The following is a 19,753-nucleotide window of genomic DNA, read 5'->3' as shown; positions in this document are numbered from 1 at the left end:
CCGAAATAAAATCTCCCAGCTTAACCAAAGAGCGACTAGTCAGCACTCACTGGTCCCACTGTCCTTCAGGGAGGGCCCCACCAGGATACTGAAAACCTAGGTTACTGCCCTGCCGCTTTCTCACTCTCCTCTTCTCTTTCTTCCCTCTGTCTCTGTCTCTTTTTCTCTCTCTGTGTCTCTCTCTCTCTTTTGCACACACACACACAGACACACACACACACCCCATTCTTAGAGATTCTCCCCCCTTCCTTCAATGACCAGACACTGTTCATCCAAAAATAAATGGTGGGTTCCCCATCGGGGAGGTGTCCAAGCAGAGACTGAACGCGTGGAGGACGTTCTCACATTGAGGTTGAGACCAGATGATTTCAGCGGGCACTTCCAGGTCGAAGGCTGATAGTATCCCAGAGGTTCTGACGTGCTGGAACAAGTCCACAATAGCTTCTAATTGTCCTTTCATGACTTCTCCTTCTTTTCTTTTTTGAGAATGTCCTCCACATTCATTTAAGTCAATCCTTACTTGTATAAAAAGACCTTGGTGCACTTTACCCACACTGCTTTGCAACACATCCTTTTCCACCCTGTATCATAATTACTCGTGTGCCTTTTCCACATCCCCTCAGGCTGCAATGCCACCAAGGCAAGACTTCTGTCCCGTGCATCTGTGTCATCCTGTTACGGAGCTCACCGCCCCACACGGTGTAACTGCTCAGTGAACGTCTGTGAGTGAAGAAATGGTGGGTGGGGCAGTGCTGGTGGAGGGGAGTCCGGAGGACTGAAGAGGCACCCAGAGCAGTTAGCTTCCCAGCCCCATGCTCTCTGGGGGTTGCCTGCCCTTCTGGAGAGACGAAGGCTGAAGAACACGGCCCATCTCAGCCCTGCAGTGTCCCTTGGGACAGCTCTGACCATGGTCATACTTTCCCTCAGATCATCACGACACACTCATGCTACATCGCGTAGGAGGTCTCAGGAGAAGTCACCTGGGACTCCAATGCTCTTTGCCCAGAACAGCCATTCCTGATTAACTAAAAGCTCAGGTTTCTTAGGTAAGGGTGTTTAGACTATGAATCTTTGGGGAGTGATTAAAGGAAGGAACAAGAATGCATTTGGAAACAGCTGCTTACCTATCAGCTCTTAGGAAAACACCCTGAAATGGAGTTTAATCAATTCTCCCTCAGGGACTGGTGAGGGCCTCAGTTTAACCACTCCTGTGAGAAAGGATTTCATCCCACTCTCTGGCGAAGATCTCCAGATAGGCCCAGCTCCCAGCTTCCCCGTGTGGGAAGCCCAGGCCCACTTGAGTTCTGCAGCTACCCTGCACTCCAGAAAATCACCACCCTCTTCCATGGTTTCCTGTCCCAAGGATGTTTGCCAATCTTGATTATAAGGCCAATGTTAAGTCACGACTTAGTTCCACAATTAAATGACTGTTCATTCCGTCTGAGTTGCAAAGGGGAAAAAATACCTTAGAGGAAGCCACCCGCCACATTTTATAGATAAGGAACTGAGCTCAAGAAGTGCCTCTCTGTTGGCTGCCTTTGTTAGCCTGTTTGCTGCGGTACAAAGACGAAGTTAATCCATTAATTACGGAGGAGCTGAGTCCAGAAACACAGTAGCGCATACTTTGTAAAAAATAAACTTTAAGAACAGTTTTTGATTTACTGAAGTTACCACATACTTCTACACGTTAAACTGCTTCATCCTGTCTGTTACTGTTTTACTAACAGTGCTCTCTACAGCACGCTGTCAAAATAATTTGTTTTCCATTTTATGGGCACTAAGTGCCTTATAAGGGTAAGGGTTTGGCCCAGGTTCCAGGAACCATTTGCTTGTTTTCTGAAGGGAAATGTTACAAAGAGCTACTGACGTACACAGGTTCTATGCTGAAGATGGGAAGGGAATTTTATTTAAACTAGACCAACCCAAACACAATCATAGTAGGACTAGCTAACATTTACTGCATGCTTACTGTGAACCAGGCATGATCTCAATGAATCCTCAAATCACCCCAATGAGGTAGTTGTTATCCCCACTTTCAAATGAGAAAAAGTGAGGCTTGGAAAGGTCATGTAAAGACACACAGCTAATCAGCAGCTCGGCTGGGGTTCAAACTGCACAACTGGAACGGAGCAGGACCCTGTGGGGCTCCTGGGCACGAAGGCTTTCTGTGTCCCCCGTTTCTTGTTTGTAGGGAATAGACTCCAGCCTCCATGACCTTCTCTGAGTGTCAAAGGGCAGATGCGAGCAATTGCTAATCAGGGAAGGGAGGGGATGCAGAGACAAAGGAGGAGACTACCTGAGGCCAGATTAAAGGGACTAGAGAAGCTCATCAGGAGACCACCTGCGGCCAGATTAAAGCAGTGCAGGCCCTGCACACACCCTGATTCTTATTAGCAACTCCGTCCTTGAACCGTTGCTATAAAACTCCTCACCAAATCCCCCCAGGTTGGAATGCAGAGTTTTTGAGGGGCAGGAGCCTGCTGTGTCCGCCTTAGCCTGGCAAAGCAATAAAGCTATTCTTTTCTACTTCACCCAAAACTCTGTCTCTGAGATTCAATTCGGCACCAGTGCACAGAGGCCAAGTTTTCAGCATCACAATCTGATGCCAGAGTTTGTGCTCTCCCATGGTTAGCTTGGTCTCTCCTCTGGCGTGGAATGATCTCTGTCTTCAATGTCAGCATCTTGGTCCTAAACTGGTACCTGATTTGATAACTCGTTCATACACCTATCCTACACAGTTATGGCACATGCCTTGTAAAAATATGCATTCTCAATATCCATCACATGACCTGTTTGAGATAAATGTCAGTACTGGTATGTGCAGATCCGAATTCCCAAAGCTGGCAGACATATCTGCATATCCTTGACATTTACAGCATACTTTCCAGTTACATTGAGCTTATAATACTCCTTTATTTCCTCAAGTATGGTTGACAGTATGACCTAGCAGTTAGGTGCAAGGTTCTGAATTAGAATGGCTGGGTTCAAAGCCGGGATCCACCATTTATTAACTAATGTCTCAGTGCCTCAGTTAACCCACGTGAAAAATCAGACTGTTAACCACAGTGCCTGTGTTATGGGCTTGTTGTAAGAGATCAACAAGATCATACACATAAAGCTTTTGGCACAATCCCTAGCACATAGTAAATGCTAAGAAAAGCCCATGGAGGTATAACTTTTGCACCCGCCATCGTGTGTATAAGCATTGCACACTCATCGCTAATGTAATAAGGGACATCGAGCAGCAAGGGATGTCTGGTTGCACAGACACATCATACATACACCAGGGAGCCCTATAAAAATCCACTTTGCACAGCGCTACACAGGCTGCATGCATGAAATCCACTTATCATTTCAGTAGTTCCCCACTTACAGAAAAAGAGATGGATAAAGACGGAGGTCAACTTAATAGCTTAAAATACAGGTTTTTTATTTTAAGGCCTGTGGAGAAGGGGGGAGGTGGAAAATGGTAACAATTGGAACGATTATGACCATGATCATTATCACTAGTATGAATAGAACTTCAGCGACCAGCATCTCAGATTTCCGCACTTGCCTTTTCTAAGGGAGCGAGAGAATGCTTGATTGCTTCCTAACAATGGAATGGGTTTTGCCCATTCAATTATCAGCTCCATCACACTCCACAGAAGTTAAAAGACAGCATTTGGGTCTTCTATTCAAGCGGGTGATCTTTCTATCCCTTTCATTACAGGAGAGGCAACTGGTAAAGTTAATGCAATGTACTGTAACTAATGCCTTGGAAATGCCCCGAGCACGACAATCTTAATCCACTTTGAAGGCTAACTGTATTCAGAATGTGAGGCTTTATATTAAGCTATATATTATAGTAAAATCAGCTGCAGGGGAAAATCCTCTTTGAACCAAAGAGAAACCATTTTTATTTATTTCTATAACTTACAAGACACTGATGCCAGAGGAAAAAACCCCAAACAAACCTCAACAATAAGATACCAATTTAACCCTTGGCTGGGCTACAGCAATGGCAGCTGTGTGGATTTTGCACAAAGTCCATGTATGTGTGCATGATATCTGGAACCCTTATGGGCATCACGGAGTCAACAATTAACAGGGATTCTTAATAGGAAACACTTAAAACAAAACTCAAAGTCCAGTTTTACCAACAAAGCAAAATGGCAAAAGTTAGCGATTAAATGGTGACTAACAAAAAAGGACTCTTGCTCATCGTGCAAGTTCTAAGCTCCTCAGAGAGGACCCAGCAGAGGGAGAGCCCCACGCTTTCCCTCTGATCCCTCCTCATGTGCTTCGTGGAACGTTCCATTCATTCCTGAATTTCAACAGACAAAACGGGATGTGCAAATGGTCCCTGAGTTCTTGTGGATGTTTTCCAATGCCGCCTTGCCCCCCAATCCCATAATTATGTTTCCTCATGGTCGTTGATCAGTTCTCTATTCCAGACACATTCCCCCAGCACAGCCACCAATGTGATGAGGGAAAGGCAGGAAAGATCACAGCAGAGTGCCCCATAGCTCTTATTTTGACAGTATATGTGCTTTGCTGCATTTCTCAAAGGTATAAGGGGTGATACCGAATAAAGAAGGAAGTGGAACTTTTCTCCATTGCTGGTTTGGAGGGCAGGAAACCACGTGTGTCCCACCTTCCAGTAAGGATGAGAGTCCTTACCCTTAGGTGAACTCAGGGCAGACTGTGATATAATTGATGCTCCTTTGCAGGCAGGTAATACTCAAACTCAAGATGGATTCTGTCTAAAAACAATACTTATAAGGTAAGGAAGAGAATGGATACAGGTCTTTGAGTTTCTTGGCTTAAAAAATGAAGTCAGACAAAGTTATGGGGAAAATAGTATACTTAGGGAGTGGGGCTTTATATAATAGCACCAAGCTTTTGGAAAGCAACATGGAAAATTTTAGTTAGAGCCTAACACCTTTGCCCTTACATTCTTGCACTTACGAGCTTTGTTATTTGGAGGAATAGGGTTTGGGAGTTAGGGAGACCTGAATATAAATCCTAGCTCTATATTCACTGACTACATGACTTAGCCAAGCTACTTACTTTTCTAGGTTTCACTTTCTTTTCTGTGCAAAAGGAGAAAAATAATACACACTTCCTGGGTTGTGAAATTAAGTGATACACTACAAGTAAAGTGCCTGGCACATAATAGGCACTCAACAAATTGCTTTAGGTTTGTTTCTCTTTTTTCAACAGTAATAATAATTATTTCTTATGTAATGTAAGAGAGAATGTTTATTTAACAGTGAAAAGTTGCCAACAACCAAAATATTAAAAACAGAATGACTAAGGAAATCATGGTTTTTTCACTCAAAGGAGAAATGCAACTATTTAAAAATATAAACATACATCTACTATATATTTAATCATTTATGGTTATTTGTATAGATTTGTATATATTTGCTGAAAGTGGAAATATATTGCACATACACTAAAATTACAACATCGTGTTTGTGTGTGTGATTTTCTATATTGTACTAAGTGGTGTCATTATAGATTTCACTTGCTCATAATAATTGATTGTTTTGAAGGTAATAAAATATTTTTAATCTAAAAAATGTCAAAATTAAATTCATTCCTTAATCTAAAAAGAAGAAAATTAGGGATGTGCAGATGGTCCCTAGGTAGTTCTCAACCTCTGGCGAAATATAACTTAAGCCAGTAACACCAAGCCCACACCTGCCACATCAAGACTAAATAATAGCAGATCAGTTCCAGAGCTGACATGATTTCTAGAGATCTACCTGCTGGATTCCTAAAAGGAAACCATCATCTGCCTTGTTTGATTATTAGATGCCTGTTGCAGATATTTGTTATGCCTGCTATACTCTAAGTACCATGCTGGGCGATAAATCTGTAAGTATCCTGCCCTTGAGGAGAACATAACCTACTAAAGAAGGTAAACTATCCAAATATTTAAACAGAAGGCCCTGGGAAAGTGCCCCAAGAGGTAGGCAAGGCACTTTAGGGATAGCATCCATCGTCTTAATAAACCACAGGTAGGCATGAAGGTGGAGATGTGTTTCACAGGTTAAAAAAAAAAAAAAAAAAATTAAACCTTGCCTGGAAGCCATTTAGCAACTAAGGGGCAGAGCAGGGGAACTTGAACTCTTGTCTTCCAACGACACACTCTCTGCTCTCATCACTTCTCACAGCCTCTCCCTACAGACAGTGATCTGGGAGTTCTCTTCGCCAGCATCTTCTCTCCAGGTCTTCCTTGTCCTCCTTAAACTCTGAGAAAGCATTTGATGTTCCAGCTCTCAAGAAGAGGCGATGGCTATTCTGCCTTCTAGGGATGTGGGATGCAGCTGCCACTGCCTGTTAGATCAAGGACGAGCAGCAGGCTGTTCCTGGGTCGGTGGAGACCTGGGCACTCAAGAGGCTTGAATCCCTGACGGTCTTAGAAGCGGAGATGGAGCATTTCAGAGACATATGGGCACAGCTGACTTAGCTCTAAAGTATTTGTTTCTGCTCTGTCTCAGCAGGAGGTTGGAGCAAAGAAGTCTCCTAGACCCTCATCTTCCTCCTTTTACTCCATCCTGATTCCCTCACTCCCCTTTTCCTCCTGCATTTCTTTCGTTTCTCCCTTTCTCAGGAAGATTTCTTCCCCTCTCTTTTTGCCCATTTCTTCTTCTGCTTCTATAAACTCCTTTTTTCCTTGTCCTCGAAGCTTCCGAAGGGTCTGGTCCCTGTCCTCATAATCACAGCTCTCCCACCTCGGCCTCCCTGAGCTTATTAGCATCAGAGATGTCCCGTGGGCGGTGGACATGGAGAACCCATTTCTAAAATCTCATCTTGAGACTCAATAATGCTAACTCCACCACAGTTCAAAACTAATCGAAACTCAGTGAGGGTAAGTCACACACCTGTTATTGACCTCGAAAGACAGGGAAAAAGGCTAATTACCTACGGAGAAAAAAAGACTGTACATGCTCTAAATGTTTGTTGTGAGTTTTGTTGTTGTTGTTAATTTGTTCCTTGTGAACTCTATTTTCAGGCACCTAAGTCACCAACTTTGAAGGTGGAAATAAGGCCCATTTCTCACAAGTAGATGTTAACAGGAAGCCATGCTAGCTGCAGGCAAAGGTCCTTGAGTTTGGAGCCAGCAGGTAATTAGGCTGTGTTATGGTAACTCAGCACCGACAGCCTGGACAAAGGGCATATTCTAAAAACCAAAGACAAATAAACAATTGACCATCAGGTCTCCTTCTCAGAAATTCAGGTCTGGGTGTCAGGGCAAGAAAGAGCAGGCAAAACAGATAAGACCAGATGAGACCCTAAGGGCCAGGTAACAAAATAAAAACCCACATCTGTATAGCCCTTTGTAATTGAAACACTTCCACACAAATGAGCAATATGATTTTTACAACACCCCAATAAAGGAAGTAGAATAGGTATAATGTTACTTTACAGATGAGCGGGCAGGATCAGAGAAATTATAGGACTTGCATGAGTCCCACAGTAAGAGGCAAAGGTGGGATTTCCAGCCAGGTGCGCCCTTTCCAAATAACCATAATTATGGAAAGAGCTTACCTGGTACTTAGGTGGTAAGACAATGACAGGTTGGGGCTTCTTAATTCCCCTTCAAAAGTCTTTTCACTACCTAAAAATGCCTACGTCATCAAATTATGTAATCAAATTTCTTTTTCTCTGGCTTTTGGTAAAAATTATTCTAATCAGTGCTGCCTCCAGGCAAATAACAGATAAAATTAAAAAGAGGACAAAGACTATAGACCAGTTCAATCCTTATGCTATTACTTCTGTCTTCTGAAACAGTAACTATTGCACTTTATCTGGAGGTTATAGAAGCAGCGTTCTACTTTCGCCTGCAGTGGGCTTTCAGCTAAAGAGGACCTCTAGTCTTCAGAGGTCTGGCCTAGAAGAAGCCCAAGAATCTAAACTTGACCCGCTGGATCAGTGTTAGTATTAGGAGGCAGGCTTATCCCTGCATGAATTCATGCTCAGCCATTTAGAGACAGTCCACATCAACCTAGCAGATTCCCTGTACACCCCAGTTATTGCACTTAATCATAAATGCTCATTACCCATCAGTGCCTTCATGCATTGGTAATCCTGCCAAACTTTTTCAACGTGACCTATGGGCAATACCCACCCAAAAAAAAGTCTGGGAGAAGTGCGTCCCAGAATTCTTCCCTTGTTCCATTCTATTTTTAAGAAAGTAGTGAGCTATAACATGTCATCCATTTACACACTCAACTCATCCAAGTTATTGTGAAAAATAAAATCTAATCCCTTGGTTGCATAATTATTGACTTCTGGGTTCCAATACTATAGTTTTAACATAACCTAGACCCTGTGTCTACACCAAATAAGAGAGGTGGCAGGGAAGCTACCAACCACGCAAACAACCAGCTGTAAACACATAGCAAAGGGGCTAGCAAAATCCCCATGGGGATTCTAGACCCGTGTAATGCCCCACAATATCATTCTCTTCCATCTCACTTAGTTTTCTGTTAGTGTCCTGGCCTTTTCTGAGAGCAGCTGGGAAAACTTGGGTCCAGAAAGATTGATCAGTCCTGCAAGTTTACAACAGCAAAACAGTGATTCCTGACTTAGGATTCACGATGAGCCTATACAGTCTGCTCCAACTGGTGTTTGAAAATTTAGCTATAATACCAAAGGCATTTCCTAAATCTCACTGACAGACATCTATATTCTCTCATTTGAAAATATCAAGATTATGATCCGCACGCCTAGAAACTTCACCTCACTGTAAGAAAACAGCCTTATAACCTTGGATTCAGGACCATGTGAAACCACCTTGGGGGCAACAAGCCCTTTGTCTGTCATTTATGGAAAAACCTAGCCTGTGAGGTCCTGGAGAGCAGAGGCTTTGCCTTGATGAAGGTTGGATTTGCACAGTCTAGCTCAGTACTTGATACATAAAAGGATTCAATAGATACCTTTTGAATCAGTGAATGGACCTGAACGTTTAATTTTGGGAGATGAGAGAGAGGAGAATCAGCCAACTGACTGCTTATAGCCCTGGCATTCAGGGGCTCTGAGGTGGCCGGGCATATTTTGAAAAGGTCATTTTACCAGCCTATAACTGCAGGCTAAAGTAGACGGGAAAGGCGGTCATTGGTGGTGTGGAAAAACAAGTTCTTACTGCCCCCTGGTGGTCAGGATGATTTCAGATTCCAAAGTCCTCTAGCACTCCTAACACTGAATTTAAGCATCCTGGTAGCCAGGAGTCTGCAGGTTTCCTTTACCCAACCCCTTCTCCAAACAATAGAGTTCTCGGCTTAAAGGCCAGAAAGATGCCACCCCAATCCCAAAGTCCTCGAAGGAGGCTTTTCATCTCTATACTGAGAGAAGATGAATATGTCAAGGAGCTGAAATTGAACATTTAAAAGTGAATTGCCTTTCAGTGAATGGTCTGTGGTTTCAAGAGCTCCTAGAAAAAAAGGAAAATATTCAAGGAAAATAATAATTTCCTGTCTGGAACATTCAGATGTCTATCTATTTAAGATTATCAGATCAGGTCACCCTTCTGAGCAAAAAAGACATTCCGGCACCCTTTCAGACTTTGAATTGTTAGCACTCCATGATTGCATCCCACTTCATTGAAGGAGAAACTGAGGGTCCAGACCAATTTTTGGAAAAATGATAACTATCCTCTCAAGTCTACAGAAGGTTTTCAGTTTTATTTTGTTTTATTTTAAATGTATGGTAAGTGAAAAAAAAAAAAAAAAAACAACCATAAACTGCTACAGAGGTTTCTAAGGCAGCATCACATGTGCAAGGATTTTTGTGTTTTATCCCACTCGTTGCCTCTCCAGGACCTAGGGCAGTGTCTGACTCATCAATACATCTTTGGTGAATGAATGAATGAATGAATGAAGCCTAAAGAGAAAGAGCTGTTTTTTAAGGGAAATTATTGCTTATTGGAGCGGATGTCATCTCCTTCCTTGAGAATCTTTAAAAACAGGTTGAATTCTCATTTACCTTAAAAATTATAGAATCTGACGCTGGAAGGAGCCTTTGAAATCATCAGTTTAATCTCCTCATTTGGTTTCATTCATTCACTTCACAGATGAGGAAAATGAAGGCCAGAGAGGTTAAACAACCCACCATAGGTCACACAGCAATTTCATGGCAGACCCTACAGTGACTCCAAGTCTTCATTCCTGACACTTTCTAAAAGAGCAATGATGTTCAAAGTTTTTGGCTGTGACTTACAGTAAGAAATACATTGTGACCCAGTACACACCCACACAATTACACACACACAACACTAAAAAGAGTTTCGTGAAACAATACTCACCTTCTCCATGTAATAACGTACCCTGGTCTACTGTCTACTCTATTTCATTTTTTAAATAATATTCTGATCACAACTCACTAAATTAATTTCACAACTTAAAATTTTAAAACATTATAACCTCTCAGGCTGAAGTCCTCCAGAATCTTCTTCCAAGGAGAAAAGAACTAGAGTGATCAGCTTCTTGGGACTCCTTGGCCCAAAGATCCCAGTTTTATGACTCAGTAGAGGCAGTAGTATCTCCCACCGTCAAGTTTCATTTCACTTCCAAGAATGCGGTCCAAGCAACCCTGCTCTCCAGCCAGGGTGAGTAACCACACTACTGTGTTTCAGGACGCAGACCAGGGCCACTGGTAGCAGCCTTGTCCTTGTCCTTGACTGGCTCTCTAACCCACAAGTTAGCAGGGATTCGCATCCTTACATAAAAGAGCATGTCCTTATCTCTGCTGCCGTCACCCTCCCCTAGCCTGGGAGCCTGGGGGCAGGGGGCGGAGAGGGGAGCAGGAAAAAGAGGAGCAGGGAGGGGGAAGGGCAGGACAAGTAGGTGGGTCCGAGGTCATCAGCTACGTAAGTAGGTGTGAACAGACGGAGTGCTGAACAGTCCCCAGGACCCAGGGAGCCTCCCCCGCCCCCGCACAGGGTTACACAGAGCCTCCTTCTCCTAACCCCATTTGATCACTTCCCCCCATCTCTTCCCCTGACGCCCTCTACCAAATATTCTCCCTCTCTCTCTCTCTCACACACACACTAAGATGCTAAGATCGTTAACATGGTGGGGAGATGGCTTCTCAGCTATTTCCCTTCTAACTGACAGGTTGGAACTTTCTTCTCTGACTTCCCACTTTCCCGCTGAGAATCAGCAAGACGGGATTTGGCAGGGGGCTGCTTTGCGGCAGCCAGGGCGGAAAGCCTCCCCATAGCAACCTGGGCACGTTCCCATGACTCCCTGACACAGGTGGAATTTCCAGGGCTGGCAACTCACCCCCTCTCAGAAGCAGTGCACAAGCTGTAGGCTACCCCCCTCCCTTCCCAGTGAGTCTCAACCTGGCTGCTGGGGCCGGCCCAGTAGTGAAGGCAATGAGCCAGAAGGGAGCTGGACAATGCTTCGAATATTTATTGGCCCTTTCAGATATCCTCAGACAGCTTTGGAGTCTAGGGCTCCAGGTCTTGGGGTTCTGCTCGTGAAAGGGGAAGATTAGAATGAACTGGGAGGCAGGAGAGCACTACCCAGCTCTGCCATCAGTGTGCTGTGTGATGTTAAGTCAGTTACTTAACCTCTCTGGCTCTCAGTTACCTCATTTTTAACATGAGAGATTCAGTTTTTTAAAAAACGACTTCTCAACATTTCTTTATTATATTGCTATGCTTAAATAAAATTGTATCATCACTCTCATAGTATACAAATCCCAGATTCACAATGAAGACATGCATCTTTACCAAAATAAGTACAACATAATTAAAAGTCTGTTTCTGGAATTGGGCATTTTCCCCCATAATGAGATTTTTTAAATTTAACCATTTAAAAAAAAATTGAAGTCTAGTTAATTTACAATGTTGTTTAGTTTCAAGTTACAGAAAAGTGATTCAATTATATATATTTATATATATACACACACACACACACACACACATATATATATACGTATATTCTTTTTTTTTTATTTTAACATTTACTCTGTATTGTGTTGTATGAAGTACCATGTACTGCAAGTATGCACTGTACTAAAATACCCATATTTCCAAATAACATTATGTGGTGTAGCCCACAGACTCTGCAGAAGCATTTTGAGTAACCTGTGCCTTTACACTTTACAATCCATTGTTGGCTGCTGTGAAAAGTATGATAACAGATGAAGAAAAAAAATAAAGCTAAGTATGAATACATTTTTCCAAACATACACATACACAGCTTACAATGGAACCCCAATGGAAAGTTCAAATGACCATATTTGATGTAGTACCTATAAAATGTAGACTCTGCAATCAAAAGCCAAAGGCACATAAAAATATATTTTAGGGGCTTCCCTGGTGGCGCAGTGGTTAAGAATCCGCCTGCCAATGAAGGGGACACGGGTTTGATCCCTGGTCTGGGAAGATCCCACATGCCGCAGAGCAACTAAGCCTGCGTGCCTAGATCCCACAACAAGAGAAGTCCGCTCTCCGCAACTAGAGAAAGCCCGTGAAGCAACGAAGACCCAACACATACGAAAATAAATAAAGCAAATGCAGAAAATATATTAAAAAAAAAAATATATATATATATATATATATTTTAACTTTAAAAATAACTTAGTTACAGTAATACTTTGCTTGTGTCTTACCAACATGTAGCTGACAGTCAAAATTTTGCAATATAGATATAATATATAGGGATATCTAAGAGCTACAAGCAAATCCCCAAAACCCATAAAGTTGTTCAAATGTGAAAACAGAGAAAAGTTTTAACACTGAAGAATTTGCTATGGTGAGCCCAAACAATATAATATAGAAAACAGTCTAGAAAAAAGGCGTGGGTGTTAAATAAATTTTGACTTCCTCGTGCTCAGAAAATGCGAGTACTGTAAAGGTCCTTAATGTGACCGGCACAACCCTTCATAAGTAGCGCCAGTCCTGGCCAAGCCAGATTTCTTATGTGTCTGAAAACAAAAAATGTGAGCTGTACATCTGCAATGCTCGCCGAAAATGGGTTCTGACTCACTTGCTCTCTTTGCCAGGATAGGTTTTTTTGTTTCTTTCGCTGTTTTTGCAAACAGGGCCTACCAGGTAAAAAAATATTCTGTAGGAACGTCATTTTAGAAAACCCATCACACGACAGCAAGTATAGCCAGCGAAGCTCTTCTCTTTGACTGTGGTTAGTTTTGTTTTGTTCTGTTTTTTGATACCTTTTATCCCAAAGGAAAAGAGCCCGCGGTGTCCTGTTACTTACTTCTATCCATGACATTCAGCACCTCATCCAGAAATGAGGGCCCAAGATCGAGCTGCAGGGAGAGGAGGGAACCCGTGAGATCAGAGAGGGACTCCTCTGATTTAGTCTCTTCCTGGACGAGCTCACACGGGGCGGAATGGTCAAACATGTCCTCGGCCGCCCGGTCGGGTACTGTTCGGAGAGGCTGCAGGAGTGCTTGCCCCTGCCCTGGCCGGACTGGGATGCGGACCCGCTGGACCCCCACGAGACGTCCCCCTGGTGGACCGTCCCGTTCTCCAACAGGCCGCTTTCCTCCAGAGCCTTCTCCTCCGTGCCCGGCTCACAGCTAAGCCGGGGCAGCCTTCCCCGCCCTAAGGACTCCTGTTTGCAACTGAATGTCACCGGTGACAACAAGGGCAACATGTGTGCTTGGGACCCTCCGATGGTTGGGAGGGAGATGGCGTTTTTGAGCACCTGGGAGGGCATTTCTGTGAACGTGGGGTCGGAGGTACTGTTGGCCCGGAAGAACTCGTTATGCCCAGGGAACTGGCCCGTGCGTGCTTTCTCCTGGTTTCCAGGTAGAAGCTCGTTTCCTTGAAGAAAGGAAATGTCTCCAAAGATGTCGTGCTGGCCCTCTTTGCCGACGTGAATGGTGTGGCGGAGGTCTCCAAGGGGAGGGCTGATCATATCCGGAGACAGGATGTCCCTCAGTTTAAATTTCTTTCCTTTCTTGTTATTGGCAGCTTTCAGGTAAATTGGGATCTTGGCTGGCATTTTGGAGTTTGAGGATGTCGATTTTGCAAAAGGGAAAAAGGGCCACTTTCTTCACAGATGTTATAGGTTTCCCAACATCCTTTTTGATAGGAGCGGTCACATCATTTTTCTCAAGTAGCTTCAGAAGTGGCTCTGAAACGAGATGGAGGTCTAAGAGGCCTTCCTGGACTTACAGCCAAGCAGGGGTTTCTGGAGAGCCGGTTACATCGGCCAGTCCCTTCCACAGCATGGAGAAACCAGCGGCGCCAAGGATCCCAGCCGCTGACCCCGGGGCCGGGCGCCCGGCACCGACAGTCCCCGAAGGCACACGCAGTCCCTGCCCGCCACGCGCAGATCCAGCCGGGCCAGCCGGCGCGGCGCCTACTCACAGCATTATGCGCTCCGAGACGGCGTGAAGGCGCCCAAGGCCGGGGTCTCCAGACTCCTATACGTATATTCTTTTTCAGATTTTTTTCCATTATAGGTTGTTACAAGATATTGAGTATAGTTCCCTGTGCTATACAGTAGGTCCTTGCTGTTTATCTGTTTTATATATAATAGTGTGTATATGTTAATCCCAAACTCCTAATTTAGAGAGATTCAATTTTTTTAAAATTTTATTTTATATATTTTTTATACAGCAGGTTCTTATTAGTTATCTATTTTATACATATTAGTGTATATATGTCAATCCCAATCTCCCAATTCATCCCACCACCACCACCCCCTCCGCTGCTTTCCCCCCCTTGGTGTCCATACATTTGTTCTCTACGTCTGTGTCTCTATTTCTGCCCTGCAAACTGGTTCATCTGCACCATTTTTCTAGATTCCACATATATGCATTAATATACAGTATTTGTTTTTAGAGAGATTCAATTTTTGAAACAACAAAAATTAATTGGTCACCTTCAATGGTCCCTTCAGTAGTTCAGGGAATTAATTCATTATCTTGAAAACTAGCAAATAAATGAAACAGTCAACATTTATTGGTTTTTTTTTCCCCTATATCAACTACAACACTAGATAATCAAATCGTTGCCAAGGGGAAGCACCTCCTTTTTAAAGTATTCCAAAAATACATAAAAAATAAATGATGGGACATCACCATTTTGCAACATCTGATGAATTGATGAATCTAGACAACGAGCATCAATGATCACTAAGGTCAATAAAAGAGAGACAGATGTTATGTGCTTCCCACCCATGAACTTGCCGAAAAGATCTACTCAGATCAAACCTAATCAGGTCAAACTTCTGGGTCCAGCAAGAAATTTGCAGGCAAAAAAGTGGACAGATAACTGTTGAACTGCATTGTGAGTGTGCAGGCAGCACAACCCAGACTGCGAGAAACTCCACAGGCCATGTGCCCCAAGTTCCTCACAAAATAAAGTGTAAGGAAAAGAAACTGATGAAAAGTGAACCTGGAGAGGAACAGGAACTCAGAAGACATGTCGACTTTTTAAAATGGAAAAGACTACACTAGCATGTCGAGAGAGTTGTGGTCAAATGATAAAACTAAAAGGAAACACCAGAAAATTATGACAACAGGAGTCAGCAGGGCGATTACTTTCAGGGCGGGGAGAGTCTATGGTTGGATCAGGAGACAGAACTGAGGTGGGTGATGGAGTTCTATTGCTTGGCTGTCCTCCCCTGCATTTGTATTTTAATTCATAATAAGGCGATTGTTTAAAATGAGAGAGTAGAAAAATCACCTTTTCTTCCTGACAGAGCTAGAAGGCTTGGTCCTGGAATTCTAAATCTGGAAAGTGACAGGTGTTGCGATGACGAGATTGGTTGTGGGACCGCTAAGCGGCAGGAGGTGGGGGGCAGGAAGGCCAAGGATGTTCTGGCTGCAGAGCTGCGGGGACTTGGCCTTGACTCCTGACTGCCACTTCCTGGCTGGGACACCAGAAAACTCAGCTAACCTCTCTCATCTCATTTTCCTCATCTACTAAGTAGAGATAATAGTTCTTGCCTTGTCATTGTGACAATCAAATAAGATAACTCATTAGAGTTCATAGTGCAGAATCTGGCACACAGTAAGTACTCAATACGATCATCCTATTATTATTATTATTACTAGTACTACTATTACTATTGTTATTATCTATCTGATTATTAGGATGCCCCTAACGTGGATAGAAGTAAACCAGAAGGTGGATGTCTCCTTCAAAAAGGGAATACGAGAACATGGCCCCTTTGGGACACTAGTGACCGGGGTGGTTGTAGAAGGTGCAGCTTCGCAAGCCTTCCGCTGGCTCTCCCCAGTGTGACGTGTCCCCACTGGACATGCTCCCTACTTGATCCACTCATCCTCCTCCCCATTAAGCACTCAACCAGGCTTCCACTCAAAGTCACTCTCATCAGAAGCCACGCTCATCAGTCTGACGGCTTCCTGTTCTTGGTTCTTCTGCTTGCTCTCTGGGGGGTGTGGAAACCTCAGGGCACCACTCACCGCGTCCATTGGTCACTGGAGCCTCTTTGTGTGAGGAAGCCTCCGGGACAAGCAAACACCGTGAGAGGCAGGAGAGCCTCGTGGCTAAGGGCATGAGCTCTGCACAGGGCTGATGACCCACACGCGCCCCCGGATTACCTTAAAGATGAAGTTCTGAGTGGGGACACACAGCCTTTGGAATCGGGAGCACCAGACCCTTGTCAGGAATTGCTGTGATGCCTCTGGCATCAGAATGGCCACATGTCTTCTGCTCTCCTTACTTTAACTTCTTGGGCCAGGAAAGTAATAGACTCCTGTGCCATTTGGGGCTAAGCTTAGTCAGTCTTCCTTCAAGTTATTATTCAGACAATTTCCTCTTATCTGTGAGACCATGGGCAAGTTATTTAACCTCACTGTGCCCTCATTTCTTCATCTATAAAATCTACGTAAGAGAATCTGCTTCATATGGTTGTCATGGAGATTAACTGAATTAAAAAAGACAAATTGCTTTAAACAATGCCTGGCACGTTGTCCGTTAAAAAAAGGCTCCGTTTCACAGTTTTCTGGATTCAAGTACTAGCTCTTTCCCTTATTAGTTCAATGACACCGGAGAAGTTGCCTCGCTTCTCTACGTCTCTGCTTGTTCACCTATCAAATGGGGATAATAATAGTGCCATGCTTGCTGGATTGGCGTGAATATGAAATAGATAATGCAAAAAAGATCCTGGCTTACACAAAATATTTAATAAACATTAGATATTATTATCCCTATAATACCAGATAATAAGCAAAGTTTTGTTTTTTCCTCGCTATCCAAAGAGAGCAAAATGCACAAAATACCCCAACAAGATACTGGGTAGAGATCCTCCAAAGCAAAGTCCTCATCTCCAGGCACTGAGATATTCTCGCAGACCACAAAGTGGCACCGCTGGGATCAAGGATAGGCAGGTCTCTCAGGATCCATCACATCTTGGGGGACAGCAGAGCAGTGAGACACACGGTGTGGCACCTCTAAGCCACAGGAAAAGGGGATAGATAAAGGGGAACCAGCAAGCAGATTTTTCCATGGAAGGATGGTGAGTAAAGGGAGGAGGAAGGCATGGCAAAGAGGAGAGAGGCTTCCTTTCCACCATATGAGGTGCATTCATCAACCCAGCCTCATTGTTCCAAAGGACGACGAAGCCATTATTACTGAGAAACAACAGCTAGAGCCTACTGGGGTAACAGGATTCTCAGAGTCTTGATCTCTAGTTGCCTTTTCGTTCTGATACTTCATTTGATTCTCTCAACAGTTCAGCAGGACAGAAAAAAATATGAACGGGAAACCCTATTTCACAGTTGGACTGCAGACAGAAGAGAGAGAGAAACTTATCCAAGGTCATGAACAACTCGGGTCTCTTCACCCGCTACCCAGCGCTCTCTGGCTGAGCACAAGTGTTCTCATACTGGGCTACTCGTTGGAACCACCTGAGAAGCTCTGAAAAGTACTGGTACCCGGGTCTCCCTGATGGAGATTCTGATAAATTTGGTTGGATGTATTTGGTCTGGACATTGGGATTTCTAGACACTCCTCATTCAGTTCTAATGCACAGCCAAGGTTGAAAATTACTACTTGAACATATTTGATTTCATGGGTAATAAGTTAAATCCACACTTCACCCAGGGCAGCTCTGATATCTCCTTTGTTCTTTTGGGTAAGGCAGGCAGATAGGGAAAAGAAACAATGTAAAAATTAATTCCTTCCTTGAAAAATGAATCCAGGCATCTTTTGGTTATATACCAAGAGGGGTGGTGTATCTGAAAACTTCAAAGGACGGAAGGGTCCACTGTTTCCCTCTATACATTTCCAAAATTTTACTACTTAATTTCATTTGTGTTTCAGCTGAAAAAGAAAACCACTTTTAATAGAATAGCTCTTCCTTAGTATGAAAATCAAGATTATCTTTCCAGAAACTTTCTTTTCCAGAACCTGTTTGATTTCAATAAACTAAAATTTATTAAGGATCTACAATGTTCAATGGCTCATGCAACATTTATTGAGATTTTGCTAAATGAGTGTGACATAGTTCTACACTCAAGGGATTATAAACTTGTAGGGGGGACAGAAAAGGTACACAGATAACTACCAGCAGAAAGTTATGCCAAGTGCATGGAAGTAATTAGGACAGTGTTTATCACACATAAGGTGCTCAGCCATTATATGGGAAAAGAAGAACAGGAGGGGTGGTGGGAGGAATTGGGAGATTGGGATTCACATATATACACTATTGATACTATGTATAAAGTAGAGAACTAATGAGAACCTACTGTACAGCACAGGGAACTCTACTCAGTGCTCCACGGGGACCTAAATGGGAAGGAAATCCAAAAAAGAGGGGATATTTGTATACGTATAGCTGATTCACTTTGCAGTACAGTAGAAACTAACACAACATTGTAAAGCAACTATACACCAATAAAAATTAATTAAAAAAAGAAGAAGACAAGGAGAAAAGAAGAGAGGTGGGAAGAAGGACTGGGAGGATGGGAGAAGTAAAAATTTACTATGGCGTTTCTGAGATGAAAGCGCATAATGCGTTGGGAGGGGGTTGCAATGGCATCTTTGAGAAGAGGTTGGAGTCACGAGGTTTGGACGTGGAGAGGCAATTCCGTTTGGAGGGAACAGTACACACAAAAGCAGGAATGTGCAAAGGCACGACTATGTTTTTGTTTTTGTCTTTTTTTAATATTTATTTATTTATTTATTTGGCTGTGCTGCGTCTTAGTTGCGGCACACGGGATCCAGTTCCCTGACCAGTGATCGAACCCAGGCCCCCTGCATTGGGAGCGTGGAATCTTAACCACTGGACCACCAGGGAAGGAAGGCATGACTATGTTTGGGAAACACAAAACGGTATGACTGGAGACAGCAGAAGGAGTATCAACACTGAGAGTAAGAGAGAAAGTGATGAAGGAGAAAGCTGCTGCCGGTATGAAAGCAACGGACAGAATAAGGTTCTTATTCCTAACTGGGACGCAACAGGATGACAGCAAGTCCTGGTTTTCTCAAGACAGTATTCATTTACATCTCTGGTTCATGCATAATTACTAAGAACACCCTGCTTCACTCTCAAAAGTGCCATGGTTTGGATAATAAATTATATGATAATCTTAGCAACAAGAAACCTTTAAACTCCTTTAAAAAAACAGAGGGCAGAGAGATTGGTTCAAGATGGCAGAGTGGAGGGGCGTGTACTTGCTCCCTCTTGCGAGAGCACCAGAACCGCAACTGACTGCTGGACAGTCATTGATGGGAAGACACTGGAACTCACCAGAGAGGATACCCCGCGTCCAGGGACAAAGGAGAGCCACGGTGGGATGGTAGGAG

At 43.5% G+C, this 19,753-nt stretch overlaps 1 pseudogene across 1 annotated transcript in view; it reads right to left on the bottom strand.

Annotated features, from left to right (window-relative positions):
• Positions 1 to 12,559: 12,559 nt before the first annotated feature.
• Positions 12,560 to 19,753, bottom strand: part of LOC309604858 (cdc42 effector protein 3 pseudogene) — a 53,083-nt pseudogene continuing 45,889 nt past the window's right edge. The window contains exon 2 of the transcript XR_014249654.1: positions 12,560 to 14,105. The product of XR_014249654.1 is annotated as a cdc42 effector protein 3 pseudogene (transcript). The remainder of the gene's footprint in view (positions 14,106 to 19,753) is intronic.

Source organism: Balaenoptera borealis (genome assembly GCF_965194805.1).
Source record: "Balaenoptera borealis genome assembly, chromosome: 11".
In the NCBI taxonomy this organism is placed as follows: domain Eukaryota; kingdom Metazoa; phylum Chordata; class Mammalia; order Artiodactyla; family Balaenopteridae; genus Balaenoptera; species Balaenoptera borealis.
Note: the sequence above shows the minus strand (reverse complement) of the source record. Positions and strands in the feature narration are given on the sequence as shown.